General features: G+C 41.3%; 1 protein-coding gene across 1 annotated transcript in view; it reads right to left on the reverse strand.

Moving 5' to 3' along the window:
* The window catches only part of ANKMY1 (ankyrin repeat and MYND domain containing 1), a 32822-nt gene extending 29165 nt beyond the window's left edge, over nt 1-3657 (reverse strand). Inside the window, exon 1 of the mRNA XM_075268897.1 lies at nt 3560-3657. The gene's annotated coding sequence lies outside the window, so the exon portion shown is untranslated. The remainder of the gene's footprint in view (nt 1-3559) is intronic.
* Between the last annotated feature and the right edge of the window lie 4647 nt (nt 3658-8304).

Here is an 8304-nt window from a genome sequence, read left to right on the forward strand (position 1 = left end):
TATTAGATAGACCATGGGAATATTATAAAGACCATAGACCATACCGCTGCTGACTCAGAATATGTTCACTACAACTAGTATCATCTTAAAGGAGATTCTAGGATACTTTTTTTCCCAAGAACAGAGCCAAACCTGTCTGTGGGTAGTGTTTGGTATGCAGCTCAGATCCACTGAAGTGAATGGAACTTAGCTGTAATACCATACACAACCTGTAGTCAGGGGAGGTGCTGTTTCTCTAAGATGGTTTCTCTAAGATGTTTACTGAAAATGAAAAGAGAAATGCAACTCTCCTCAAATGACTTAATAATAATAATAATAAATTTTATTTATATAGCGCCAACATATTCCGCAGTGCTTAGGATTGACTACAACATCTAAGGGGTTAAACAGTCAAGACCAGTGTTATCTCTGGCTCTTACAGCAGTAGCCTGGCTGTCAATCACCAACAGGCTTCCATGGGCCTCTAAGCCCATACTATCACTGTGATGTACAGTAAGGCCTCATGTACATGACTAAGTATGCAGGTTGCCGCTGTCCTGATGGGGGGTGTGATGCTCCATACCAATGATTATAGGGCAAAGTGGGACATAGAGTCCAAGATCAAAAGTGAGGACTGTCCCTCCAAAAGAGGGACACCTGGGGGAAGGGGGGTAGACCCTGCTCCCCGACATTAGAAAGGAGCAGAACTTCCATGTTGAAGTAGATGGCATTTGGTTGACGTCAAGGTGCATTAAGAGGTTAATTGGCCCTAGGGTGACACCTAGACAGGGAGAATAGATTGTGAGTTATATTGGGGACTAGAACTAATGTAAACAATGATAGTCTATATAAAACTAACCCCAGGCCATCCTAATGTATGATACAGCATACGTCATAAGGCTCCTGGTTTAGCTTCAGTGACTACATCGCTCATAGATCGAGTACAAGACTCATTTGCACAAACAACTTTGATTTCATAAAATCTGCAAAAATCAATTTGCAGTAAAAGTTTTTCTGAAGACAAATGGTATTAATTATAAGAAGAGCGAAGTAACCAGGAACATCCATCAATAGGACTCCATATTATTACCTACTGGTAAGTGGTCAGAGATAAGGTGTTATGGTGTATACAGATGGCAGGGTGTAGCATGGAAATAAAGCAGAACTTAGAGAGAGACAGAAGATCTGAACAATGCCGTTTTTCCTCAATAAAACTACTTCAGGCTAAAGCCCCACATAGGTAAAACCGTATCAGCAACACATCGCGGTTTTTCCTACAGTGCTTTTCACAGAAAGTCCGCAGAAGGGACCTCTGCGGATTTTCTGCTTTCATTATGCCTATAGGTATAATTGACAGCTGCAATTTCCAAGACCAAAACCGTTTTGGAAATCACATCATGTCCGCTGCACATACGGTATTTTCCGCACAAAGTGTGGATGGCGTTTTCTAGGGGTTGGACTACATTTACATCTGCACTAAAGGTTCTGTTCAGAGCTTTTGCGCATCTTTATTGGAGGATGAAAAAGTCATAGCATAAATTTTCATTGGGTGATGTCAGAGAGAAATCAATGGGATACACGTTGTCAATGGCGTCCTTCTGGATGTAGTGTTATCTGTCATAGAACAGATCCATCTTTATTTTATTTCGTTTATTTGTCTAGTGCCATCATATTCCACAGCTCTGTGGACTGTCCATGTTAGGACAGGAGTCATTGTGAGACATAGGTGAGCAATAGGGTGTAACTACATCAATCCTTCATCTGCAAGTCCTACTGAATCCCCAGTGTCTCTCAGCAGGTCTGGGTTAGGGCTCGTTCACATCTGCGGCCCGGTCTCCGTACTTAGGTTTCCGTTTCCTGCCTAAAACACAGGCAGGATACGGAAACCTGCAGGAGACTTTCTCACCCATTCATTTGAATGGGTGAGAGAGATGTCCGGCCGTGCGCGGCAGTGAGCGTTTTGCGCTCTCCGCCGCGAAACCGGGTTTTATAATCCGGACACAGAGTCGGACATGCAGTACTCTGTGTCCGGATAAAAAAATCCGGTTTCGCGGCGGAGAGCGCAAAACGCTCACCGCCGCGCACGGCCGGACCCGGTCTATGGTTTCCGTCTTCTGGCATGCAGAAGACGGAAACCATAGAACGGAGACCCCAGACGCAGGTGTGAACCCAGCGTAAGACCGTTCCTCTTTTTATCTAGAGCACGGTTTGTTTTGTGCACTTAAATTGGTGATTAAATATTTATTATTATCTTATATTAAAAGTTAAGTTTTATAGTTCTTTGGGTCCTCTGCTTGCGACAATAGATTGTTGGATCATGATGTTAATTTGGTAACATTGTAATAGTTTGCTTTGATGTCTCCACTCCTCTAATGTAAATAGGGGACATCAGGTTCAAAGGTTACATGGTGTGGAGATTTTTGATCACCTGGACTTGCAGGCTCCTGTCAAAACATGGTGGTCCACACAATAAGGACTATTTCACACAGTGAAGCATGGACCATAAAACAGTCTATGTATTGGCCGCACGTCCTGGCCTGACCACAGACTGGCGCAATTGAACACCTAGTGATCTATGATGCTGTGAGTTCAGTTTAGCCAAGATATGTTTGAGCTTAGAAATGTGCCCGACACACAGATATAATCTAAGGGTTGTGTGAGATTTTAGAATTTTAAAAGAGCTTCCCATCCTGTCCAATTCTGAGGGTGTGAAGGAGGCAGGGGTGGAAAGGCAGCAGTTGCTATTGGGCCCTGGAGCCTAAGGGCCTTTTTTCCACCTAAAATATGCCTCTATCTCTAATGTCACCTAGGTAGGTAGGGGTCCCATTATAAATTTAGTATTGGGGCCCAGAGGCTTCAAATTATGCATCTGGAAGGAGCGCTGAATGGAGACTGGCTTGACACTTTAGAACTTGTAAGCGATACATTGTATAAAGATGATACTTTGTACATTAGCACTGCCATATATCTTCTATATTACCGTTATACTGAGGTATAATGGGTACAGACATGAACAACACATGAGGGTTTGTTCGTGAACAACTGAGCCACCCAGCTTTCCTGAGTTCATACCGTAGAAGTAAAAGGTATTGCTGATATATATATATATATATATATATATATATATATATATATATATATATATATGTGTGTATATATATATAATAAAATATTTTTAAAATACATATGAATATAAAATATATAGAAATATATAAAAGAAAAAAATAACAAAGAGGGCAAATGATCACAACTAAAGTAAATATAATTAGATATTATATTTATCTGTAAAAATGACTACTGATATGTAAATATGCAGATGAGAATAATATAATACATATCCAACTATGTATAAAACAAGATCTAAAGTGTAACATAATGTTATATACTGGTATATATACTCACAGTACACAGGATGACGTCACTTGAGAGCAGTGGTCTACAGATGTTCCAGAACTACAACTCCCAGAATGCCCTGACAGTAGAAGGACCACAGCTTGGAGACTATTGATGATCTATATGTCCTAATCTCCAGCATGCACTATCACATTGAGTCTATGGCAGAGCTCAGCACATAACTCACCTCTATGAGCCGGTTACCATCTCCTCTAAGAACTTTCCCATTCAGCAGCATTAGTTAGTTGTATCACTGGTTCCCATAGATACCCGTGACGTCAACTGTGCGACGGGTTTAGGAAAGACAGCCGGCAGACGCCTCTCCATAGAAGCAGCCGCAAAGCAGTGACGTTAGACGCGCGGAGCGGCCATCTTGGATGAGGGAAAAGCTTCCAGGTTCGGGGTTTTCTAATAGCTGCAAGCGCTGCTATCGATCTTACACACTTCACCTTTTATCAGTACGGTTGCTAAACGGATTTAAGCCAGCAATACGGTCATGTATGTTAATAAACTTGATTCCTGCCGATCTGATAGTGGTTACCTGGGCACTAGTGCTTGGTTCCTTATTACTGTGTGGTTTCTATGAGCAATTGTATTCCTTTCATTAATATTGAAGGAGTTAAAAGTAACTGAGTGACCTCTTCTGTGGACAAATATAATGGTTATATAAAGATATCTGCCAACCTTCAGATTATAGAAAGAGTGGCACAGCCACTGCAGATTCACGTATGCCAAACCACGCCACTAGGGCTGCATTCACACCTGCATCCGAGTTTGGAGTATCCTTTGCAGTGAATTCCAGAAATCGGCATACAAAAAAGTCCTACTAATTTGACTTTTTTTTGGCTAGCAATTTCAGTAACAAAAAAAATGGACACCCAATGTACCCCATTATAGACAATGGGATCCCTGGAGATCTGTACGTATCTGTCATTTCAGGGGTCCATTGCTGTCTACTTTTCCATACATCTGATCCTGCAACACACCAGAAAAGCGAATAAGACAGCGTAGTTGTGAATGTACCGTAACCCTGCTCATGCCCCCTTTGACCACGTCCAATCCCACACAATATCTTTAATCCCCCAGACATTAGTTAGTGGTCCCCACATGTTATAATGCCCCTTTTGTCCCTCCATATGGCATTATGCCCCCTTGTGCCCCCACACAATGTAATGTTGCCTTGTGGCCCCCCACCCAGTATAATACCAATTAATTTTAATGTCCCCTTGTGACTCCCATGCATTATAATGTGCCCTTCATGGCTGCTAAATAGTGAAAAGCGCTGGTTCCTTGCTACAGCAATGTACTCTGAAGACAGGACTTACTGCCCACTAAATGAGACATCACGTAAAATCCTGGACTGTCCTGCTGAATTTGGGAAATTTGAGAGGTGTGCAAAGTCCTGAAATCAATCTCCACAAAAGTAGCTAAAAGCTGAGAATTGTGTTGGTTAACCTTAGAGACATTGCACTATTCCATTGTGGCAGCCGTTTTGACAACAGTGAGAAGAAGTGAAGCCATATTGGCTATCAAATTTGAATTATCCTTGTATACAGTCAGTGGCCACATTGTTATGGCTGTGTTTGTGCTATAGCATTGTTATTCCTTTAGGACCCATTCTCAGTCTCGTATGCTGGTCAGTAAATTTATGCTGGTCACAGAAAACTAGCAAATCTTTCCAATATACTTTTTCTCAGTTTATTTCCTCCCCCAGCTTTGACGTACAAATACTAATAAGAAATGCTTATCAAAATATATGTACCCCAGTGTCAATGCCATCATAAATATTTCATGCAAGACGTTCAATTAAGGCTGGATTTACACCAGCGCTTGAACTTCATTCGGGGTTTCTGTCCCCGGGCCCGCATAAATAATACAGAGAGAAAAGCGTTGCAAGCAGCGCTTTTATCTCTGCATTTTTTGCCCTTTTCAGGCAGAAACCTGGCGGACTCCATTGTAGTCTATGGGGTGGTCCTGCTGATTTCATGGGACCACAGATCATCTAATGTGTATTAAATGCTTGGCTGACAATAGTTTTTAACTAGAAATCAGAATCAATCCTGTCCATTTTGAACATATCCTGGTCTGAAAAGGGTCATAGTTTACAAAAGCTGCACCTACTTTGGACACTTTGGGGGCAGGACATAAATTTCCATATTTTACCAATGTAAGTCTTAGTAACGTTCTGGTGTGCTCTGGTTTCTGATTTTCAGGTCCGCTTGGGGAAAATGTAAAACCAGTCAACCTAAAAAGCAGAAACTCACAGGCCCAATAGATTATAATGAGGTCCGCTGGGTTTCCCCATGAAAAAATTTTCAACCAGAATGGGGGACAGAATGCCCAAACTGTCACCAAACTCAGATGTGACCATAGCCTTAGCCTTCTATTCTATACATTTACATAGTATTTACAAAAATATTAAAGTTACCAGAAAGTCTTTTACAATAAATAGACAATAGTGTTGACACTAGCTCGCCGTTGCGATTTGTAGTATTGGCTGTGGTATACGGCACATTTGTATGTGGACTTCTAATGTTTCTCATTGAAGGGATGTCCCGCTGTCTATTTTTATCAAATAGCTCCTTCTCCATAGCAGAGAGCTTTTGTCAGAGGTCAGGATCTTAAAATATCCCCTGAAGACTTTGCTGGGAGAACGCTAGAGGAAGTGGTGCATTTGTTGTGCAGTTTTCACAAATGTCGCCTCAAGATTTTTATTAAATGTACTTTCTGTGACGTGCACCAGAGAAGCCTTGAGACATGTCAGAGCTGCTTAAAGTGACAGATTCCTTAATGATCAGCAATGCTAGAACTGCCTGCAAGAAGGATCTTCTGGTAGCAGAAGGAGTGACTTGCTGCATCAACGTTTCCAGGAGACAGCCGTTCCCAGACCTTGATGTCCATACTCTGCGTGTCCCCGTGTTTGATCACCCATCGCAGAACCTCTCGGATTATTTTGATCAGTGTGTGGAGCTGATAGACAGTACTATAAAAAGTGGCGGGAAATGCCTGGTCTACTGCAAACATGGACGAAGTCGTTCTGCCACCATCTGTATCGCCTACTTGATAAAATACAGGAACATGTCACTTAAGGACGCCTTTCAGGTCAGCAATCTCGTGCTTATCTGTAAAGAGATGAGAGTCCACCATTTCATTGCTGTTACTGAACTGTATGGTTGCATCACCTGACGTGCGTTGATCTATTCCAAGAAGTCTTATCTGATTCTGAACTTAGCATTGACTTCTCTTTTAAGATAAAACTTTATAAAATATATTCAAACCAGATGTCCAAGAGTAGTAAAACTAGTTTGCCAATTTTATTAATATAACAAATAGCGCCACACTTGTCTGTGGTCTGTGTCTGGCATTGCAGCTCAGCCTCTAATTTTTTAAATAGATTAATTAAGAACAGGAAGAATTACTAAAATCGAAAATAACTCCTAAATATCATTTTAAAATGTTTTTTTTTTTTTTTTTCTGATGAGTTCACATCTTTATTCATGTGATAGGGACAGGTGCATCATATGAAGGAAAAATCATAATGTACCGTATTGTCTGTGAGGTTTCCATTATGGTGTACATCATTTTACCAGGCAAAATAGCTATTTTGTTCGTGATTTTTGATTAAATCTGTGACGGAGGCTCCTAATGGAGTGTAACTCCTGTTTTTATTTTTTTGCTATTTTGTTTCGTTTGTTCTGTGATAATTTTGTAATATACCTTATTAACCTATCTAACTTCCTTTTACTAGAAAACAGGTTCTAAAATTCTCCCTAGCAACCCTCTAACCAGGGGCATAACTACCACCATAGCAGGCTTTTTTATAGAGTAAATTTAGGTCACTACCTAGGGGATTACTCCAACAGTATCATTTACCTATCCCTGGAACCTGTCCATTGTCACCTCCACTTAGGCCTCTGGGGGTGCCACATATTATGTCCCACACATTGCGTCCTGACATTCTTCAGTGTCAGGGTGTAATATGCTGCACCCCTAGAGGCCTAAGGGGAGGTGGTCGTGGGCAGGAGTGGGGATAGGTAAGTGAAAATTGGCCATTTTCTGCTGGAATAGTCTGGTAGTCAGCGACCTTACTGTCTTGGAGCCTGTAACATGGGCACTTACTGTATGGGGGCCTATAATCAGGGCGCTTGCTGTGTGGGGGCATCTAACAGGGGCACTTACTATATGTGGGCCTGTAATGGGGAAAGTACACTGTACAGGGACCTATAATAGGGAAAGTATACTATATGGAGGCCATAAAAGGAAGCAATAAATTGAATAGGAGCCCGATAAAGGGGCAGTATGCCATGCTGGGGTGTTATGCCGAGTGGAGCCAAGTAAAGGGGGCCTTATAACATGTGAGGGACCGAGGGGCCTCGTTCAAAAGCTTGCTATCTGGCCCTGTATTTCCTACTTACTTCCCTTTTTCTAGATCTGTACTATTTGCAAAAGATGGTAACTTCAAATGGCTGTATTCTTGGTTAAGAATCTCAGCTCAGCTTAGTAATACCAAAACCATTTTTGTATGTGGTAGAAAACTAGAGATACAGCCATTTGAAGTGACCACCCCCTTTGGAAATAATACAGTTCTACATACAGGTATACTGGGCAGGCTCTGCCTATCTACCTGCTTAGTTTGATAGGTTAATAAAATATATTGCCAAAACATTCACCAAAATAATGTGTTTAGTTAACTGATCCGAAGTTAATACTAGGGTTTAGAAAAGCATGGCTGCCTTCTTCTAAAGACAAGACAACACCTCTCCATAGGTCATGTCTGATACAGCAAATAAGTTACGTCGAAGTAAATGGGACTGACCTGCAATACCACCCCTAACCTGTGGACAGCTGAGTCAGTGTTTTTGGAAAAGCCATATTTTTCTAATATAATAAAAATAATAGTAAGGACATCCCAGATTTTTAATATACTCTTAA

This window comes from Leptodactylus fuscus, chromosome 3 (assembly GCF_031893055.1).
Source record: "Leptodactylus fuscus isolate aLepFus1 chromosome 3, aLepFus1.hap2, whole genome shotgun sequence".
Classification (NCBI taxonomy): Eukaryota; Metazoa; Chordata; class Amphibia; order Anura; family Leptodactylidae; genus Leptodactylus; species Leptodactylus fuscus.